Raw genomic sequence first — 22,711 nt, 5'->3', positions numbered from 1 at the left:
ATCTGCTCACAGTAATCCAAGTGGGGTCCAACCAGTCATTTGTACAGCTGCAGCAATTCTTTAATAGCTTTGGTCTTCTGAAGACCTGTTCTGATTCTTGTAGGTAAGAAAAATGTTTTCCTCTCTGTTCAAACTTGCATCTCTTGACAAATGTTTGAACAACATTCTGTGGAAAAGGTTGTGCTTGAAATGGCTAACTGCACACAAGGTCTGAATTAAAATAGGTTAGAGGGAGTCACTGAGGCCTACAACTAACATTTATTCTATACTATAAAAAGGGAGAACAGCAAGCCTTAAGTTACCAATAAACAAATGTTTGCAATGAGAGGAACTGCTCTTTGAAGCTGATATTCATAATTGTGATTTGAATGTTAATGAAATAGTTGGCCATTCCCACTGCAGACTTTCACAACTCAATAGGTTATAGAAGAAAGTGAGGACTGCAGATGCTGGAGATCAGAATCAAAACGTGTGGTGCTGGAGAAGCACAGTCGGTCAGACAGCATCCGAGGAGGAGAGTCGACATTTCGAGCATAAGCTCTTCATTGGGAATTCCTGATGAAGAGCTTATGCTTGAAACATTGACTCTCCTGCTCCTTGGCTGTGTTTTTCCAGCACCACGCCTTTTGACTCAATAGGTTATAGACAAACAGACAAAATTGGAGGAGTATGAGACCATTAGGGCTCTTAAGCCTTTTCCACCATTCAATTAGATCATAGCTGATCTGTTTGTGTTTCCAATTCCACATTCCCATCTATTTCTGATAATTCTTGATTATCCTGCCTCATAAGAATCTATCCACCTTGGTTTTAATAAATATTCAATTACTTTGGTTTCACTGTCTTCTGAAGCAGAAGGTTTTCAACTTGCAAAAACCTGCTATTTCTCCACAGGACTTGAAACAGCGACCCCTAATTTTAACAGTGTACCCCTAGTTCTGGACTGATCCACAAGAGGATCCCCTGAGGTCCCTTTTAAATCTTTCTCCACTCATCTTAAACCTATGCTCACTAGTTTTGGACTCTGCTACTGTGGGAAAAGACCTTGGCTATTTATCCTCTGCATGCCCTTCATGATTTTATAAACCTCTATAAGGTCACCCCTCAGCCTCCAACGCTCAGGGGAAAACAGCCCCAACCTAGTTAGCCTCTCCTTATAGCCCAAATCCTTGTAAACCTTTTCTGAACCCTTTCAAGTTTCACAATGTTAAAAATCACACAACACCAGGTTATAGTCCAACAGGTTGATTTGGAAGCACTAGCTTTCGGAGTGCTGCTCCTTCATCAGGTAATTGTTTCACAACATCCTTCTTATCAGAGGGAGACCAGAATCGAATGCAGTATTCCAAATGTTGGGGATTGAGGGTTAGGTTGGGGACCCAGGGAGACAATCATACATCCTGATCAGAGTCATATAGGACACCTTTTCCCAACTGCACCTTTCGGTAATTTTTATAGAACCATTTAGCATCGTAGCAAGGGAAGAAACCACGTTTGAAGAAATTCAATTGCTCAGTTACAGGAAAGATCAATGCATTTTTTTGGAGTGACAACATATTTTGGATAGAAACAAAGAGGTTGGAGACAGAATTGTAATTTAAAAAGATAGGAAGGTGAATGTTTCATGTTTAGAATAATCTGAAAATCTGGCAGTTAACATGAATTAGAAATAGTTGAGAGTCCCAATATTATTCAGGAACTCCACTCTGTTTCCACCTCCGATTACTTCTCTTATGAGTATGTGTCCTCCTTTTTTAGCCAGTTTTCTATTTATCCAGACAGTTCACCTTCAAAATTGCCACTTTGCTACTTTTAAACCTAAGCAATTGATTTTTATTAACTCAGAAACCTCTTTAAAATTTTGATATGCCAATCATAAGACAGATCACTTACTTAAACCAATAAGGAATGTTCATGAGGCTCTGTCTCCATCTTGTCACTTTTCCCCCAAACACTGGGAGGAAGTGGGATAAGATGGAGGTGGAAATTAGGGAAATTGTTGAATAAAGACAGCAAAGGATTTAGAACCTAAACAGTTGGAATAGCTGACAGAGGAGATTCAATATAAGTTGTTGTAAAAGCTTTGCAAATTGGATAGCAGATGAAATACCATAGTGGAATAATGTTGAAATTTCAAAAGGTAGGTTCATGTATCTTTCCGGTCTACAGTCATAACCACTACCCCAATATTGTTAACTAATTAATCCTCAAGTTATGATGTGTAGCATTTTATCTAATATTTGAACAAGACGAAAGATTCCCTATCTTTCTTTGATCATCTTGTTTTGTGATGTCTATTATCGATTAGAATCAGACTAATGGTATCTCCCATGTTCAACACACTCATAGTAGCAATAAACATCTCACCAATTTCACTCTGCCATAAATATTCTAGTTTTTTGCACCCTTACCTAGCCCGGGACCTCTGAAATGGAAAGCCATCCTTTCTTTGATGACTGCCATCTTACAGTTGTTACGATGCTGTCACTTTAAAAAGGTTATTTCAAAAAAGGTAATCAAGGCTGAGCTGCCGATGAGTCTAGGAAATGTCTAGTTTAACAATGATTGGGGATGCTAGTGTTGGACTGGGGTGGACTAAGTTAAAAATCACACAACATCAGGTTATAGTCCAACAGGTTTATTTGGAAGTACAAGCTTTCAGAGTGCTGCTCCTTTGCCAGATATCTAGTGGGGCAGGATCACAGTACAGGCAGCATCCGAGGAGTAGGAGAATCGACGTTTCAAAAGTAAGCCCTTCACCAGCCGTTGACTGGCTGTGCTATTTCAGCACCGCACTCTTCAATGCCTTTTAAACATTGCATCAGCCTCCACCACTTCCTCTGGCAGCTCATTCCATACACATACCACTCTCTGTGTTAGGAAGTTGCCCCTTAGGTCACTTTTATATCTTTCCCCTCTCACCTTAAACCTACCCTGGAAAAAAGACCAATCATTTGTCTCATCTGCTGCTCATTCTTGTCACCCCTTCCCTTCCAAAAATACCTATTGTTCCTGGTTAGAGTCCAGCTGCGCTTCTTCACTGTCACCACTTGCCGGAGGATGTGCTGACAAACTACTTGCTCCCTTGGCCAATCACCATCACTACCTGCTGCTTGAGATTCTGTCAAATGGTGACAAAACCCTCATCCGTACCTTTGTCATAGAATCATAGAGAGGTACAGCATGGAAACAGATTCTTCAGTCCAACCCGTCACTGCCGACCAGATATGCTAACCTAATCTTGTTCCATTTGCCAGCACTCGGCCCATATTCCTATGAACCCTTCCTATTCATATACCCTTCTAGATGCCTTTTAAATGCTATAATTGTACCAACTTCCACCACTTCCTCTGGCAGCTCATTCCATACAAGCATCACCATACACATGTCAAAAAGTTGCCCCTGAGGTCCCTCTTATATCTTTCCCCTCTCACCCTAAACCTATGCACTCTAGTTCTAGACTCTCCCATCACAGGGAAAAGACCTTGTCTATTTATCCTATCCAAGTCCTAATGATTTTATAAACCTCTATCAGGTCACCCCTCAGCCTCTGATGCTCTAGGGAAAACAGCCCCAACCTATTTATCCTCTCCCTATCGCTCAAATCCTCCAACGTTGGCAATATCCCTGAAAATATGTTCTTATCCCTTTCAAGTTTCACAACAGCCTTCTGAAGGAGACCAGAATTGCATACAATATTCCAAAAGTGGCCTAATCAATGTCCTGAACAGCCTCAACATGACCTCCCAACTCCTATACTCAATGTTCTGATCAATAAAGGAAAGCATACCAAACGCCTTCTTCACTATCCTATCTACCTGCGACTCTACTTTCAAGGAACTATGAACCTGCACTCCAAGATCTCTGTGTTCAGCAACACGCCCCAGGACCACTCATTTCTAGTCTGACTGTTCCAACACATTAATAGTCAACTTCCCAAGTTCTATCCCCTGTAAACTTGAGATCTCAGCTCTACTATCGGTATCCTAATTTGTACCAAATCCTCTTCCCCTCTTTGTCCTCTGCCACCAGGCCCACATCAATTCCTAGTTAAGAGTTAAAATTCTCATCTATTATGTCAAATCCCTCCATGGCTTAAACGCTGATTGTGTCTAGCTCTACCTGATATGATTACAGCTGATGGTGCTATTGGGCAAGTCATACTTCAGAATAAAATCTAACTTGTTAGATCTTTTTTCCAAAACCTAGTGTGGTGGTCAGTTAGATACATCTTCACACGAAGCTGTAGGTTTTATTTAACAACAGGAACAGGAACTTATTGCACAGAAGAAATTATAAAAATAAACCAAGCTATTTAAATAGTGACTATTTTAAAACACACAGTATAACCTAGTGTCCATTACAGGGATACAAATCTAGGGAAAGCGCACCCCTATTTAACTCTTCAAAGAAACTTCTTAACTGATTCTTTAGAGTTCTTTTTACTGTGAACTGTGGAAATAATTTGATGACTCCTTTCCAAATTTGCCAACATGAATTTTTCCACAAATCCTAAAATCCAAACTTTCTCAGTTCTGATAATCTGCTGATTTCTAGTCTAGTAAGTTGCACAAACTAAATCCTCCTGTTGAGGTGGCTTATTTCCTGAACTACCCTGAACTCCGATGAGCAACATTAAGCTTCCTTCTAAACTCAACTCGTCTTCTGATCCCTAGTTGTAAAGAAAGCATGCTCATCCTAGCACCTTCTGAACTGAAAATAAAGCCTTACATGACCATACTTGTCATACACCCAATAACATAAACATCTTTTCATTCATACCAGCTCTCTGACAAAATGCTTGACTGTTATAGAAGGATTTTCTTACTTTTTTAATAAGAAAATCTTTCACAGAAGTAACTAATATCCATATAATCAAGATGGCAGCAGAGTAGGGCTCCTGACCGGGGCTCATGCACTCAGACTTCTTTTCTTTCTTTGCTTTTAGGTCTTTTCTTTGTCTACTTACTTCTGGAGGCTGCTCGGTCGTGGAGGCTATGGCAGCAATAGGAGCCGGTGAGTGATTTTGACAGCTGGCCACGAGGTGGCTGGTTTGCCCAAGTGGAACCCCTGGTGGTTGGCGGTATCACGGCTTCATCGACACCTAGAGTGGTACCAGAGTGGGACTCTGCAACCAGGCAGCTAACGTATTCCCCTGATTCCCATGGACTCAGTTTGCTCGCGCTCCTTTCTAAGTCAAATGCTACCTGAAGTCAAGGACAGTAGTGCTTACCTCACCTAAACACAACTTAACTCATCTCTTCTGTGCATGTTTGGGTCATGACTCAAATGAGGTCAGGCACTGAGTGGCTCTGGTGGAACCCAAACTGTGCATTAGTGAACAGGTTATTCCTTTGTGAATACTGGCAATCCCTTATCATTTTACTGATGTTCAAGAGTAGACTGATGGGCAGTGTTGCCATCTTCTCAGCTCCTCAGGACTTCTATCAAATCCTAACAGCCTCGAGACTGCCAACTACTGACCAGCAGCCAAGAGAGCAACATTCTGCTTCAACAACCTCAGAAATGAACTCAATTCCATAAACTGCTGTTCATTGACTCTTGAACTGGTCTGGTGACCTACCAAAGCTCCCCAAGATAGTATCTCCCTTGTTATTAGACAGGAACAAACAGTCCGGGACCCTGAATGTAGTAATCTTCACAAACAACTAATTTACAGAATTCTGATGTGTATAAAAAGTAGATTTTAACACATCTTTTTTGCACTAAAATAACCTTCTTTAAAGATACAAAAACAGAAGTTGCTGAAAAAGTCCAACAGGTTTAGATTAGATTAGATTAGATTACTTACAGTGTGGAAACAGGCCCTTCGGCCCAACAAGTCCACACCGACCCGCCGAAGCGCAACCCACCCATACCCCTACATTTACCCCTTTAACCTAACACTATGGGCAATTTAGCATGGCCAATTCACCTGACCCGCACATCTTTTGGACTGTGGGAGGAAACCGGAGCACCCGGAGGAAACCCACGCAGACACGGGGAGAGTGTGCAAACTCCACACAGTCAGTCGCCTGAGTCGGGAATTGAACCCGGGTCTCTGGCGCTGTGAGGCAGCAGTGCTAACCACTGTGCCACCGTGCCGCCCACCACGCGATGTGGCAGCATCTGTAAGAGGTAATCAGAGTTAATGTTTCGGGTTCTGTGACCGTTCCTCACCAGACCAGAAAGAATAATTCTGATTTCTCTTCACAGATGCTGCTAGACCTGCTCAGTTTTTCCAGCAACTTCTGTTATTGTTTCTGATTTACAGCATCCGCAGTTCTTTCAATTTTTAACATCCTTAAAAGGTGCTGTTTTGACCAAATGTCATTAATTCATGCTCCTGTGAAACTCTTGCAGAATGTTTTTCTAGGATATATATATTTACATATATTTATGGTGGTGTTGTGCGAGTAACCCAGTCATTAAGATTCAAAGTTGAACTTATCTACTTTCAGCAGAGCTGTAATGTATAAAGGAAACAAGTTTGTAACATCACATCCTAATCAGTAAAATACTCACTGCAGAATGTGACAGGAAGTGTGTACACTACCATAAACCTGGATTAAATCTAGGTTTGACCAAAACAGATGATTTGGTCAAACCTTAGGATTGAGAGGCAGTTACAAAGAGAGAATATTAAATCTGGATGAGACTATAATAGAAGAATATGAAACATAACTGAACCATAAATGTAATTCAAAGCAAAGCAGTGTGTAGAACCCAATACAGGACTGAGGTCACAAAGTTCTACAAGGTCGAAAAGACTGGTTGGATTAACAGTTTGCTTCATTGTATTTGTAATTACATGCTGAGTAAGTGTGGATGACGACAGCTAAACCAGTTTGACTACTCAAGCTTTTTCCATCTAACAAAGTAATTTCAAAGTCTTTAAGCATTATCTGTCTTCACCATCAGATCCCAAAGCAAGACGCACCACAGTAATATTTTGTTTTCTGACAAGACGTTTTAACACATTGTAAGCTATACAGAAGCCACAGAAAAGACATTACCGCAAATTGCATTTTCCCTTGTAGTTAGTACTGCATAGCTCTACGAAACACATGTTTTTACCCTTTAAGAATGGATAAGTCTCTCAGCCTTTTTTGGCAAAATATTAATGCACTAGATTTAGAATTTTTTTTTTCTTTAGGTTGTGCCATTCTTCCCTGTAATTCCATATCTTGGTTGACCTACAGATTAGGATCACATTCATCAACATGGTTTATATGTAGAAAAGGTGTGCTTATTTGACTATGGCAAAGTAAAGAGGTTAGAAACAGAAGAAAATTAATAATTTTGAAGGGAAGTTTTGAAACAGCCCTAGGTCATATTTTTCTAACCATAAGAGAATATTTTGTGTGTTGGCTGCTATTTCAGAGACATGGCTAGAGGACATGAGGTTGTACGTAAGTTTTGGATACAAGACATTTAGGAAGGACAAGTAGCCAGGAAAAGTGGGAATGGAGAGCTCTGTTAGTAATGATTGTATCAACATAATTGAGAGGAATAAACCAAGTTCAGGAAAAAGCATGTGAAAACGGTTACAGTGGAGATTATCAATGATAAAAGCAGGAATTCACTTATGGGACTGGTGCATAAGTTCCCAAGAGTAACCACATGGAAGGGCACAGCATAAAATACAAAATAGCAGAAGACTGTTGGAAAACCATGGCAATAATTTTGAAGATTTTAATCTATTTCAATCTACTAGAAAGTCATCTAAACAAGGAATTCACAGAATAGTTTCTTAGAACAAAATGTTCTCGAGTGAGGGAGCAGGCTAGTACTAGACCCTTCCACCGACACTCTCATGCGTTTGGCCGAACTGGTCCTCACCCTTAACAATTTCTCCTTCGAATCCTCCCACTTCCTCCAGACCAAAGGGGTAGCCATGGGCACCCGTATGGGGCCCAGCTATGCCTGTCTCTTTGTTGGCTACATAGAACAGTCCATCTTCCGTAATTACACTGGCACTACTCCCCACCTCTTCCTCCGCTACATTGATGACTGCATTGGCGCCACTTCGTGCTCCCGCGAGGAGGTGGTCAAATTGATGAATTGCTCAAACACATTCTACCCTGACCTTAAATTTACCTGGACCATCTCTGACACCTCCCTCCCCTTCCTGGACCTCTCCATCTCCATTAATAACGACCGACTTGACACCGACATTTTTTACAAACCCACCGACTCCCATAGCTACCTGGATTACATCTCTTCCCACCCTACCTCCTGCAAAAATGCCATCCCGTATTCCCAATTCCTCTGCCGTATCTGCTCCCAGGAGGACCAGTTCCACCACAGAACACACCAGATGGCCTCCTTCTTTAGAGACCTCAATTTCCCTTCCCACATGGTTAAAGATGCCCTCCAACGCATCTCATCCACATCCTGCACCTCTGCCCTCAGAGCCCACCTCTCCAACCGTAACAAGGACAGAACCTTCCTGGTGCTCACCTTCCACCTATCAACCTTTGCATAAACCAAATCATCCGCCGACATTTCTGCCACCTCCAAACGGACCCCACCACCAGGCATATATTTCCCTCCCCATCCCTTTCCACAAGACCGTTCCCTCTGTGACCACCTGGTCAGGTCCATGCCCCTCTACAACCCACCCTCCCATCCTGTCACCTTCCCCTGCCACTGCAGGAATTGCAAAACCTGCGCCCACATCTCCTCCCTCACCTCTATCCAAGGCCCTAAAGGAGCCTTCCACATCCAAAGTCTTACCTGCACATCCAACAATATCATTTATTGCATCCGTTGCTCCCGATGCGGTCTCCTCGACATTAGGGAGGCTGGAAGCATCCAAGCTCAGCGCTTTAGGGAACATCTCTGGGACACCCGCACCAATCAACCACACTGCCCTGTGGCCCAACATTTCAACTCCCCCTCTCACTCTGCTGAGGACATGGAGGTTCTGGGCCTCCTTCACCACCGCTCCCTCACCATCCAACGCCTGGAGGAAGAACACCTCATCTTCCGCCTTGGAACACTTCAACCCTAGGGCATCAATGTGGACTTCAACAGTTTCCTCATTTCCCCTTCCCCCACCTCACCCCAATTTCAAACTTCCAGCTCAGCACTGTCCCCATGACTTGTCCTACCTGCCTGTCTTCTTTTCCACGTATCCACTCCACCCTCCTCTCTGACCTATCACCTTCGTCCCACCCCCATCCATCCATTGTACTCTTTGCTAACTTCCCCCACCCTCCTCCCTGACCTATCATCTTCAACCCCAACCCCATTCACCTATTGTACTCTAAGCTACTTTCTCCCCACCCTCACCCTCCTCTCATTTATCTCTCCACCCTTGAGGCACTCTGCCTGTATTCCTGATGAAGGGCTTTTGCCAGAAAGGTCGATTTTACTGCTCCTCGGATGCTGCCTGAACTGCTGAGCTTTTCCAGCACCACAAATCCAGAATCTAGTACTAGACCTAGTTCTAGTACTGTGCAATGAGTTAGAACTATTGAATGATCTCATTAGCAGCAACCATAGTATGATTGAATTTTCATTCGGTTTGAGCAGTTAGTCCAAAATTACTCTTTTTACACTTAAATAATGGCAATCATAGAGCATGAACCAGAGTTGGTTAAAGTGACTTGGCAAATTATGTTAAAAGGATCAGTTAAAAGAGAGAAACAGAAACAGATATTGCCAGAGAAACTCAGCAGGTTTGGCAGCATCTGTTTCGGGATAGCAGATTTAACATTTTGAATCCTCTTTAAAATTTATAGCAACGAGGAAAAGGTGATATTTATGCTAATGACATGGAATTGGCAGGGGTGGGTGGGAAGAGAAGGAAGGCAAGGGTGGCAAGGAGAATGAGTGAGCAGATCGGTGGAGATGAAGCTCAGAGACAAAGAGAAAGACAGTTAGATGGACAAAGGTATGGCTGACAATAAGTCAGGAATGGATAAAGGAGTAGGTGAAAATGGGTTATGACAGGGTGGGTGGGTGGGAGAAGGGAGGGCAAAGGACATGGAATGAAGCGCTCATGCTCACAAATTATTGAACTTTATATTGGGACCTGAAGGCTGCAGGGTCCCCCTCTTGAAGATGAGATTCTGTTTCTCCAGCTGCTTCTCAGCCTCACTTCGGGGCCTGAAACAGAAACGTTGGCCAGGAAGCAATGTAGTGTGTTGAAGCAATGGGCAACTAGATACTTGAGTCTGCAGCATTGGATAGCTAGGAGAGAGGGTGTAAAGGCACAGTATTTCACCTTCTGCAATTGTACATGAAGGTGCTGTGGAAGTGTGGGGACTTATTGGGAGTGGAAGAGTAAAAGACCAGGATGTCCTGGAGGGAACAGTCCCTGCAAAATACTGACAAGGGAGGGAAGTGGAATGTGTGTTTGGTGGTGGCATTTCACTGGAGGTGCCAGAAATTGTGGCTGATGATCCTTTAGATGCGGATACTAATGGGGTGGAAAGTAATGACTAAGGAACCCTATTGATGTTGTGGATGGAAGAGAAAGAAAGAGTGAGTGCAGAAGAAGTGCAGAAAATGTGTCAGACATGGCTAAGGCCATGACAACCATAGTGGCAGGGATTCCTCAGATGAGCTAAAACATGGACATTTTGGAGGCTTCCTCTCCAGAAGATGACATCATCAGACAAGTGTGATGGAGACAGAAAAATTGAAAGAATGCAATGGAGCCCTTACAGGAAGCAGGATTTGAGGATGTATAATATCTCAGAGTCGATGGGTTTGTAGCAGATATTGGTGGCCACTTCATCCCCAGAAATGAAAACAGACATACTGGGGAAAGGAAAGGAAGCAAAGCTAGACAAGGTGAAGGTAACTGCAAGGTAGATATTGGAAGCAAATTTGATAAATCTTTCCAGTTGCAAACAAGGGAGGTAAGCAGTTGCGATGATACCATCAATGTACTGGAAGAAGAATTGTGGAGAGGGACTCAAGTAGGATTGGAACAAAGAGTGTTCCGAGCACTTTACAAAGAGACAGGAATAACTGCGGCCCATGTATACTCTTAGCCGCACCTTTGATTTGAAGCAAGTGAGAGGAGCTAAAGGAGAGATTGTTCAAAATGAGGATGAGCTTGGCTAGGCGGAGGAAGATTGTACGAATGAAGACATTTCAGGCCATCTTTCCAGGAAGAAGCAGACAGCCGCAAAACCCTCCTGATGGAGAATGAATGTGTAGAGGGATTGCACAGCCATGCTTAAGAGGAGGCAGCTGATGCCCACAAACGGGAAATTTTGAAACTGATATGAAGCATCAGAAGAATAAAAACATATGTGGAAAGGAATGGAATCAGGAAGAGAAAATAAGAGGTTACTTTAGATACAGCGACAGACATGTATGGGGCTATTTCACAATTCACAGAACAGATATGTTCTAATGGACAAGAAAAAAAATCCAAGTGGGTGAATTCACCATCCATTGTTAACTCGAAACGTTAGGAGTAGCTTAAAGTTAAAGCAAAAGTGTTTAACTATGCAAAGACAAGTAGCAGGTCTGAAGATTGGACATAATATAAAGAAAAAGCAAAGAAATTAATTTAAAAACAGGGAAAAATTAGATTACAAGAGGAAGATAACCAGAAATGTAAGAGAGATGATAAAGGGTTTCTATGAATATTTAAGAAAAAAAGGATGTTAATGAGCATTAGTCCTCTATAAAGGGAGTCTACAAAATTGATATTGAAAAAAGAAAGAGATGGCAGCTGAACTGAACAGGTATCTTTAGAAGATACAAGTAATATAAGAAGCAGCAATATCAAAAAATAAAAAGGGAAGCAAGAACTCAGAAAATTACAATGACCAGAGAAGTGGTACTGAGTAAATTGTTGGAACTGCAGGCTGACAAGTACCTGGGTCCTAATGGATTTCTCTCGTGTATAAAAAGAAGTAGCAAGTGAGATTGTCAATGCATTGTTTTTAATTTTTCAAAGTTCCCAAGATACAGGGGAATTCCCATTTTATTGGAAATGTAATTTCTTTATTCAAAAGAGGAAGGAGATAGAAAACAAGTAGCTATAGGATAGATCGCTTAACATCTGTCATGTGGAAAAGGTTACAAGCTTTTTTTAAATAAATTGTGCCATAAAACCTAGACAAATTCAGACTCTAATGAGGCAGAGTCCACATGGTTGTGAAAGAGAAATGTTTCTGACCAATCTATTAAGAGTTCTTTAAGGAAGTAGTATGTGCTATGGATAAAGGGAATGGATGGACTCTACTTAGATTCCAAAGGTACGTGATAGAGTCCACACCAAGGATTAATGTGGAAAATTTAAACTCTGTGTGGGGGGTAATACATTGGCATCGAGATAAGATTGCACACAAAGATAGGTGAGAAAGAAAGTAGTGGAGAGGACCTGAGAAGACTACAGAAATATATAGTTAATTGAGAAGTCAAACAGCTGGCAAATTAAGTATAATGTAGATAAATGTGAAAATGTCCATTTTTAAAAAAGTATATGACCTCAATAGTGAGAAATAGTAGAACACCAAGATCAAAGGGATTTGGGTGTTCAATGCGTAAAAATCTAGTATGCGGGCATAGCAAATGATTAAGTTAATACTAAGCTATTGTTCATTGTGAGGGGAATTGAATAGAAAAGTAAGGTAGCTATGTTTCGATTGTGCAACACATTGATGAGACCACATCTGGAGTAATGTGTGTAGTAGTGATTATAATGAGGTCAGCCAAGGGACTTCATAGAATACGAGTTCCCTGATTGGGGTTGTTAATCTGGTTCTATCAGAGAGCCTTAGCTGACAGATATAAACAGGAAGGTACGGAGGAGGGAGGGCAGGTCCGAAGACCTCCTCGTGGGTCTGCTCCTGGGCCTGGCCAAACTGGCCATCAACAGGTCCAGGCAGCGGGCCGTGGAGGGGGACGTTAGGGCTGACTGCCTGCCCCTCTTCCGCGGTTACGTTCGGGCCCTGGTGTCCTTGGAGAGGGAGCACGCGGTGTCCACCAACACGCTGGAGTGGTTCGGGGAGAGGTTGGCGCCGCAGGGAGTGGAGTGCATTATTTCCCCCTCCAACTCTATTTTGATTTAGTTCCTACCCTCCCCTTCACTGTTTGATCACACAGCACTGTCCTTTGATATGAAGGGCAGTGTCTGTCACTGGCCACCCGGGTCTTTTCCTATCTTCCTGGTGGTGGAAATTGAATAAAGATTCGTGCACTGTGTGTCTCACACCTGCACACACACGCCATGGGTGCTGGGGAAAAGAATAAGCACTACCGCAGTTGGGCAGTAGTGTGGGGGTAAATTTAAAAAAATAAAAAATAAACAGGAAGATCAAAGAAATAAAAAAAACAGGAGGGTTAGAGGTTCTATTCACTTTGGGAGCTGCCTCTGAGGAAGCTGGATCAGTGACAAGGACTTTCTATGTGTAAATAAAGGGTGACTTGGTGACGGGCTCCCAGCCTCTGTGGAGTTACTTCATGTAGAGTACTGGTCTTTTTCAAAGAACAATGCAAATACATTGGAAACACTTCAAATAAATGGGTTGTTCTATGAGGAAAGCTTGGACAGGCTAGGCTTGTAATGCTGATGTTTAGAAGATTAAGACACGACTTGACTGAAATACCAAGATCATGAGGTTAAAAATCACACAACACCAGGTTATAGTCCAACAGGTTTATGTTGGACTATAACCTGGTGTTGTGTAATGTTTAACTTTGTACACCCCAGTCCAACACAGTCGTCTCCAAATCAAGATCATGAGGGGTCTTCACAGGATAGATGTGCAGAGAATGTGTGGGAGAATCTTGAACTAGGATTTACTGTTTAAAAGCAACAGGTCACCCAGTTAAAACAGGGATGAGACTAAATTGCTTCTCTCAGAGGGTCATGAGTCTTTGGCTCCCTCTTCCTGAAAAGGCGGTGAAACCAATGTATTTAATAGTTTTAAGGCAGAAGTTGATGGATCCTTTTTAACCATGGGAATGTAGATGACACTAATAATCTGATGACATTATAATCAGTTCAGCCATGATCTTACTAACTGTAGAAGAGCAAGCATAACAGGCAGAACTAGAGTTCCTTGTTTGCAATAATGGATTCCAGCATCTTCCCCAAGACTGATGTTGAGCTAACTGGCTCATAGTTTCCCACTTTCTGCATCCCTCCTTTCCTGAATAAATGTTACATTTGATATTTTCCAAGTTGTAGGCACTCCATGAAAATCTAAGGAATTTTGGCAGATTACAGAAAATGCATCTACAAACTATGCTTTTAAAGACCCAAGATGCAAGCCATACTATCCTGTGGACTTGTATGCCTTTACGTCCAATAGTTTTTCTAGCACCTTTTCCTCAGGTGCCAATGATCGCTTTACCTTTACCTCTATTCATTCATTCAGTTCTTGATTTTCAATCATCTTGGAGAGGTTTACTGTGAAGACAGTAAAAATATTAGTTCAAAGCCACCATTTTGTTTATTTTCCATTAATAATTTCCTAGACTCTAAGAAAGACAGACTCAACACTGGCTTTACTTTCTTATTCAAATATCCATAGAAGCTTTGTTTAATTTTGATATTACTAGCTAGCTTTCTCATCTCTGCATTCTGCCATTTTAAAATTATCTTTTGAGTCATTCTTTGCTGGGTCTAATCTCCAACAGAATGCTGTACAAATCTGAAAAAAAGATTAATGTAATACTATCCTTATTTTCCTTATTTATTCACAGTAGATGCATCCATCTCAAAGAGCTTTTCTTTCTCATCAGGATAAACCTTTGCTGAGATTTATATTTCCTTAAAAGTCTGCTACTGCAGCTCTTCTGTTCCATCTTTTAACTTAGGCAGCTCCAACTTTAAATCCTTTTATTTACCATGATTTATGTATTTATGTTTAAAACAGTCAGGGACCCACGTTTTTTCTTTCAACCTGAACATGAAATTCTATCATATTATTATAATCACTGTTACTTAGAGACTCCTTTAGCATGAGGATATGAATTGATCTTGTTTCAATGCCCCTATCCAGGTTTAAGAAAGCCTACTCCTTTTTACTCTACAAATTACTAATCTAAGAAACTGTCCTGAGGACACTATGAACTAATTGTTCAGGCTACCTTTGCCAAATTCATTTTCCAAATCTACATATAGATTATAGCCAACCATGATGATTGCAGAACATTTTTTATTTACATATTCCATTTCTTTCCAACAGTGTGGCTACTGTTAGGGGGTCTCTAAATTACGCAGATGTATATTCCTGAAGGTTTTTTGCTCAAAACGTCGATTTTCCTGCTCCTCAGATGCTGCCTGACCTGCTGTGCTCTTCCAGCACCACTCTAATCTGATCTCTAAACTACACTGACAAGTGGTCTCTTAATATTTCTGATTTCTACCAAAACAAATTCTATATCTTTCAACATTGAACTACCGTCACCTTTAATTAACCACCACCTTTTCCAAGATTTCTGTCATTTCAATGTGTCAAATACCTTTCAACATTCAGGTCTCAACTTTCAACTGTGTCTCTGTAATTTCATCTCTGGGGTTATGATCTCCGCCAATATTGCTACTGGGAAAAGTCAAATCCTAGAATGAATAAGGACACAAAGCTGTAGGTTTAATTTTAATAAAACTGAAATTTATTACATAGAAAATGGAAAAGTAAAATAAAACAAACCGAGCTAAATATAACTGAAAGAGTTCAAAATATATATAGCACAAGTAAATCCCATCACTTTTGCAACATCATCAATTTACAGTTAATCCAAATCCACACATATTCCTTCACTATCAAATCTGTGGATTTGACTTACCGGTAACTGCATCTTCTGAGTTACAGTACATAGAAACATAGAAATTAGAAGCAAGCCATTCGGCCCTTTGAGACTGTTACATAATTCAGTGTGATCATGACAGATACCCTATCACATTGCCATACTCCCGCTTTCATCCCATACCTTGCTGCATTTAAGAGCTAAAACTATATTTATTTCTTGCCTAAATAATTTCATTGACTTGGCCTCCATGGCCTTCTGTGATAGAGAATCCCTTTCAGAGACGAAATCTTTCCTTATGTCAATCCTAAGTGGTCAATGTCATATCCCAAGACTGTCCCCGGTTCTAGATTTCTCGATCAGGGAAATCATCCTCCTTAAAATTAGTCTGTCAAGCTTGTTAGTATTTTATATATTTTAATCATCCTCTCTCACCCCTAAGTGCAGTCTGTCAATTCCTACACATCAGACCTAAACAAGAAGGCACAACACTCCCAGAGACTCTAGCCACCCTGCTATATATTAATAGGACATCAAGGTTGTCCACAAACCTACCATCAAACTGAAACAGCTCCTGATGAATTTAAAAAGGACCCAATACCAACAACCAGCAGAACAAACATCATATACAAAATACCCTGCAAGGACCGCAACAAACATTACATTGGACAGATGGGCAGGAAACTAGCCACTAGGATACATGAGCACCAACTAGCCACCAAAACACATGACCAACTATCACCAGAATCCATACACACAGACGAAGGACACCAGTTCGGCTGGGACAATACATCCATCCTGGGACAGGCTAAACAAAGCCACACATGGGAATTCCTAGAGGCCTGGCATTCAAACCGGAACTCCATTAACAAACACATCGATTTGGACCCCATCTACCAATCTCTCAGAAAAAGAACCGGAAATGATAATCACCCACCATAACAGACCAAGAGAAAAATAAATAGCAAGCAGAACAGTACACCTGCACTTCATGGGAGACTCACTCATGATGTTATCTAGCATGGGGACGAAACGTCAACAAATCTACCAGCTCAGTAAGCAAACATACAACCTGATCCACAACCTGAGCTACAAATCTTCTGCAAAGTCTCAATGAGGAGACTCTTCTGTTTCTGCAGTAGACTGTTTATCATATTTGCTGTGCATGTGAAAGGTACCTGGTTTGAAACATTAGCATAATTTGCTGATGTCACTGTGCTAAAATTATATAAGTCAGATGACAGCTTGAAAACTGTAATGGCTTTGGGCTTTCTAAGGAAAGATATGCTGGTACTAGAGGCAGAGAAGGCTCAATTGATTGAATCAGAGTATAGCAGGATTTTCTTATGAATATAGGTTGAGTAGGTTGTGCTTGTATTCTGAGTTTAGAAGAAAAAGACAAGACCCCATTGAAACATACAATACTCTTTCTGGGATTGGAAAGAGTATATGCGGACAGAGGGAGAGTACAGAACATCATGGCAGAGTCTAGAACCAGAAGGCATATCTCAGAGTAAGGGGTCAACCATGTAAGCCAAAGTCAAAGAGGAATTTCTTCTCTCAGGGGATAGTGAATCTGTGGAATTCTTTACCACAGAGGGCAATCAAGGCTGAGTTCTTCAGCACACACAAAATAGAGGTGGACATATCTTAATCTGTATGGGAATCAGGGTTATGAGGATAAGGCAGGAAAGTGGAGTTGAGGTTTTTTTTAAGATTAGATTCCCTACAGTGTGGAAACAGGCCTTTCGGCCCAACAAGTCCACACCAATCCTCCGAAGAGTAACCCACCCAGACCTATTTCCCTCTGACTAATGCACCTAACACTATGGGCAATTTAACAGGGCCAATTCACCTAACCTGCACATGTATCCGACTGTGGGAGGAAACCGGAACACCCACAGGAAACTCACGCAGACACAGGAAAAATATGCAAACTCCACACAGACAGTTGAACCTGGGTCCCTGGCACTGTGAGGCAGCAGTGCTTACCACTGAGCCACCATGTCGCTCCGATCTCAGACCTCATTGAATGGCAGAGTAGGCTTGATGGGCAGAATGGCCTACTTATGCTCCTACATCTTATGCTCTTTTGCTCAGCATGTCAGTGCAAAAGACAAGACTAAGATATTTGCAAACACCTTCAACCAGAAGTGCTGAATGGATGATCTATTTTGGTTTCTGAGGTCTCAGCATCACAGATGGCAGTCTTTGACCATTTAATTCAATTCATATGATATCAAGAAACAGCTGAAGGCACTGATTACTACATAAAGGCTCTCAGCCTTGGCAAAATTCCAACAACAGTATAGAGCATTTGTGCTTCAGAATTAGCTGTGCCCCCAACCAAGCTGTTCCAGTAGAACTATGACACTTGCATCCATCAGCCAAGTGGAATATTGTCCAGGAATTTCATTTCCACACTATGCAGGACAAATACAACACACCCAATTACCATCATAACAGTCTACTCTCAAATCATAGCAAAGTGATGAAAGGAGTCATGAAGAGTACTATCAAGCAGCACTTGCAAAGGAATAACCTGTTCACTGACATGCAGTTTGGGTTCCAGCAAAACCACTCAGCTCCTGATCTCATTACAACCTTGGTCTAAATGCGCATAGAAGAACTGTACTCAGAAGTTGAGATAAGAGTGACTGCCATGCACGTCAAATAGCATTCGAATGGGCATAATATCAAGAAGCTCTAGTGATGGAGTCAATAAGAATCAGGGGAAAAGCCATCAGCTACAAAATCAGCAGGTCTGGCAACATCTGTGGAAAAAAAGCAGAGTTAACATTGCAGGTCCATCTGGGCAGCACAGTGGTCAGCATTGCTGCCTCACAGCGCCAGGGATCGGGGTTCAATTCCAGCCTTGGATGAATGTATAGAATTTGCATACATAGATTTTCCCTGGGTACTCCAGTTTTCTCCCACAGTCTAAAGATGTGCCAGTTAGGTGGACTGGCCATGCTAAATTTTCCCATAATGCCCGGGGATGTGCAGACTATGGGTTAGCCATGGCAAATGTGGGGTTACAGGGTAGGGGATATGGGTGGGTGGGGGTAGGTTGTCAGGGTAGGATACTCTTTGGAAGATCAGTGTACACTCAAATGGGCTGAATGACCTCTATCTGCACTGTAGGGATTTTATGATTCTGATTCGTCTCCTTTCTTCAGAACAAGTCAGCTGTTAGCTGGCTGGAGTCATACTAGCTCAAAGGAAGATCGTTGTGGCTTTTGGAGGTCTATCATCTCAGCCTCAGGACATCACTGCAGGAGTTCTTCAGGGTAGTGTCTTAGGCACAACCATCTTCAGCTGCTTCACCAATGACTTGCCTACATCATAAGATCAGAAGTGGGAACGTTTGCCATGATTGCACAATATTCAGCACTAGTCATGATTCCTCATAACTTGAAGAAGTCTTAGTTTATTTTCAGCAAAACCTGGACAATATTTAGGCTTCAGCTCATTAGTCACAAACAACATTCACACCAGTCAAGTGCTAATGAAAATTTCCAACAAAGAGAATCTAATATCACCCTTTGATGTTCATGGCATTGCTAATGGTGAATTCCCCATTATCATAATATTGGGAGTTACCATTAACCAGAAACTGAACAAGCCATATAAACCCTGTGACTGTAAATGCAAAAAAAAGTCTAGGAATTCTGTGACAAATAGCTCACCTTGCTTCCCCAATATCTGCTCACCATTTATAAAGGCTCAAGTCAGGAATGTGCTGAAATACTCTCCACATACCTGGATGAGTGTAGCTCCAATAACACACAGGAAGCTTAACACCATCAAGGACAAAGCAGCTTGCTTGATTGGCACCTCATTGACCACCTTCAAAATTTACTCCCTGCACCACTGACACAGCAGCAGCAACAGTATGTACTATCTATAAGATGCAATTTAATAACACCAAGGCTTCCCTGGTGGCGCTTTTGAAACCTGACCTCTATCACCTAGAAGGACAAGGGCAGCAGATGTACGGGAATAGCACTTTCTGCAAGTTCCCCTCTAAGCCACACATTATCCTGACTTGTAGCCACATTGACATACCTTTATTGTTACAGGATCAAAATCGTGGAATACTCTTCCAGTGCACTGTGGGCATTCTGACACCCATGGACTGCAGTAATTCAAGAAGTTATCCCTACCTTCCAAAGGCAATTCAAGACAAGTATGAAAATTAACATCCAAATCCCTCATAAACTGACAGATTGTCTATTCAAAAATGGTCTTCAATTCTTAAAAAGGGTGGATCCAATGGCATCCTGACAAGTTTCTAATGTCAAGTAAAAGACATTAAATGGAGAGCAAAATATCATGGCTGCTGAAAATATCAAGAAATAAAATACTCACCAAATCTGGCAGCATTGGTGAAGGGAGAAAGAGATTTTATGTTTTAGGTTAATTGGCCTTTTCTTCGGAGATTTCTGATGAAAAGTCATCGACCTTGTTTCTCTCTCTTCAAAGATATTGCCAGACCAGGTAAGTACTTCCAACATTTGATGTTTATTTTATTTACGACAAGCATCTTTATATTACTGCCAATACAATTTTCTCAAGGAACTCAGATGAACAAATTCAGACAATCATCCTGTGAGAAACTTAAATTTGACTCAACACAAGTGTTTATAATCATTTTGTGTGTGTCAGATTGTTTTTGGTTTTTCCTAGGAGCTGTAAAGCAAGTGTTCATCAATCTTACCTCTTCTGAGACGATGCAAGTTATTTTTGAGATGCTTCTCTAAGAGAGTCATAATATTACCTTTGCCAAGAAGTTGATGTTCTATCCATTTGTATACTTCATACTTCAGGTAAAATATTATGTGAAAAGCTAAGCGTCCCATATTGTTTTAACTGGAATTCCAAATGTACAGGATCCTCAGAATACATAAGCCTGGAACAAGATTTTGAGTGAACTATATTCAAATAATATTCACAGAACATTGAGTTCTGTGAATTCAGAAAATACCTGCAAATCGAGCAGCTTGTCAAAGCTACTGTACTATCACCAAACAGGAGTTCTACTCTTTCTGATAATTGCACTTTCATATGTAAATTGGTTTTGCATTCTAGATGCACCAAAAAAATTATTCTGAGGTACCATTTAGTCAAAATGTCCATAGCACATAAAAAGAATGTAAATAAAAAATTCAAGACATCACACAAATATCATTTTTGTCCATGTACAAACTATTATTGATATTAAAATAGCTATTCACACAGGGATCCTAACATTAATGTGAAAATGGGATGGAGGTGGGGTGAGGGAGCTAGAAACTATCAACATAAATATCATGGGACAAGTGTGAATATCCGATTTTGAAGGAATGCTGCTTATCATTTAATTTCCCCAAACATGACACTTCCTTGTGCAGATGCACTATCAGGTGATGCAAGCAGAAGGGTAGAGAGTCAGCAGCAAACATCTGAGGCACTGGTAGACCTGAACCAGATGCATATTCCACCATATTATGACTTGAAAAATGGTTAAGTTGGGGGGGGGGGGGGCACAGAAAATAGAAATAATAGGCAGGTACTCAAATTGGCAGAATATGACCAGTGGTGTCCCACAAGAATCTGTATTAGAACCTCAACTATCCAAATTATTTATTAACAACTTGAATAATGATGTCAGAAAGTCATATATCCAAATTTACTGATGACACAGAGTTGGCAGTATTGTAGACAAAACAGATGATAGTCTATCAATACACATTTGTAATTTTATGCTAAGTCAATGGGCAAAACTGCATCAGATGGAGCTCAATTTAAGGAAGTGTGAGGTTATCCATCTTGAACCAAGAAAGGATAGATCAGAGTGTTTTCTAGATGGCATGAAATTAAATACAATGGATGTCCAAAGAGACAGTGGATTCAGGTGGATAAATCTTTAAAATAACACGAACATGTGTAGAAAATAATCAAGAAAGCTAATGGAATGCTGGCCTTTAAATCTAGAGGATTGGAATACAAGGTTGTAGAAGTTATGCTGCAATTGTACAAAACCCTGGTTCGACCCTATTAGTACTGCGAGCAGATCGGAGCACCACACCCTAAGAAGGATATATTAACTTTGGAGGAATAACAATGCAAATTTACAACAATAATACCCGGACTTCAGGGTTTAAGTTATGAGAAACTATAAAAATTAGGCCGGTTATTTTTAGAATTCAGAAGGGTAAGGGGCGTTCTTATCAAAGCCTTTAAGATATTAACAGGAAAAGACAGGATTGATAAACTATTTCCAGTGGTTCAAGATTCGAGAACTAGGGGGCATAGTGTGTCAATTAGTGCTAGACCATTCGGGAAAGGTGTTAGGAAGCACTTCTACACACAAAGGTGATAGATGTTTGGAAGTCTCTTCCACAAATAACAGTGGATGCTGGATCAGTTGTTAGTTTTAAATTTGCGATAGTTCTATTTTTGTTAAACAAAGGTATTAAGGGATATCAATAAGACAGGTATGTGGAGTTTGACCACGGATCAGCCATGATCTCACCGAAGTGGAACAGGCTTGACGCGCTGAATGGCCTACTCTCATTCCTCTAAGATGTTAAAGGGTTAATTTGGTCTGCTGACCTTCAAGAAATTGGATGGACCAGGGATGGGTGATCTGTTTCTCTGCCTTATGGTACAATGTAAAAATATTTACATCATCATCTCCTATTATTCAGAGTAAGTTTACATTATCATCTCTTATTTAGAATCAATAAGAACATTGCAGTTGGAATTCTGACCACATCCTGCAGTTAAAAAAACGATTTACACCAGACCTTACCATTAAGGGATGAGCTACATCACATTGCTTTTGGAGATAATCAAGTCACTGCATTGTGTCTTGAGTGGCATGTGACTATGTGGGAGTGGCTGAGGAGTTGTCTTGTGGGCATTACTGACTGTGATGTAAAGATTTTGTATAAAGGAAGAACTGGTCAATTTGTTCAGAGAGATCTTTTGACAC

At 41.1% G+C, this 22,711-nt stretch overlaps 1 protein-coding gene across 7 annotated transcripts in view; it reads right to left on the bottom strand.

Moving 5' to 3' along the window:
- The window catches only part of eci2 (enoyl-CoA delta isomerase 2), a 174,423-nt gene that overhangs the window by 111,696 nt on the left and 40,016 nt on the right, over positions 1-22,711 (bottom strand). For 2 of the 7 annotated variants that reach the window (XM_043719487.2, XM_043719488.2), the window contains exons 2-3: positions 15,448-15,544; positions 14,340-14,389 (exon numbers count right to left, since the gene is read on the bottom strand). The exons of 1 other annotated variant lie outside the window; for it this stretch is intronic. The gene's annotated coding sequence lies outside the window, so the exon portion shown is untranslated. Of the gene's footprint in view, positions 1-14,256; positions 14,390-15,447; positions 15,545-22,711 lie in introns of all 7 variants that reach the window. 4 more of the 7 variants (XM_087978508.1, XM_087978509.1, XM_087978506.1 and 1 more) reach the window with 3 other exon arrangements.

Source organism: Chiloscyllium plagiosum, unplaced genomic scaffold (genome assembly GCF_037043375.1).
Source record: "Chiloscyllium plagiosum isolate Xiang-an unplaced genomic scaffold, Cpla_swu_hap1 HiC_scaffold_34, whole genome shotgun sequence".
In the NCBI taxonomy this organism is placed as follows: domain Eukaryota; kingdom Metazoa; phylum Chordata; class Chondrichthyes; order Orectolobiformes; family Hemiscylliidae; genus Chiloscyllium; species Chiloscyllium plagiosum.
This window is presented reverse-complemented; position numbering and strand designations above follow the sequence as displayed.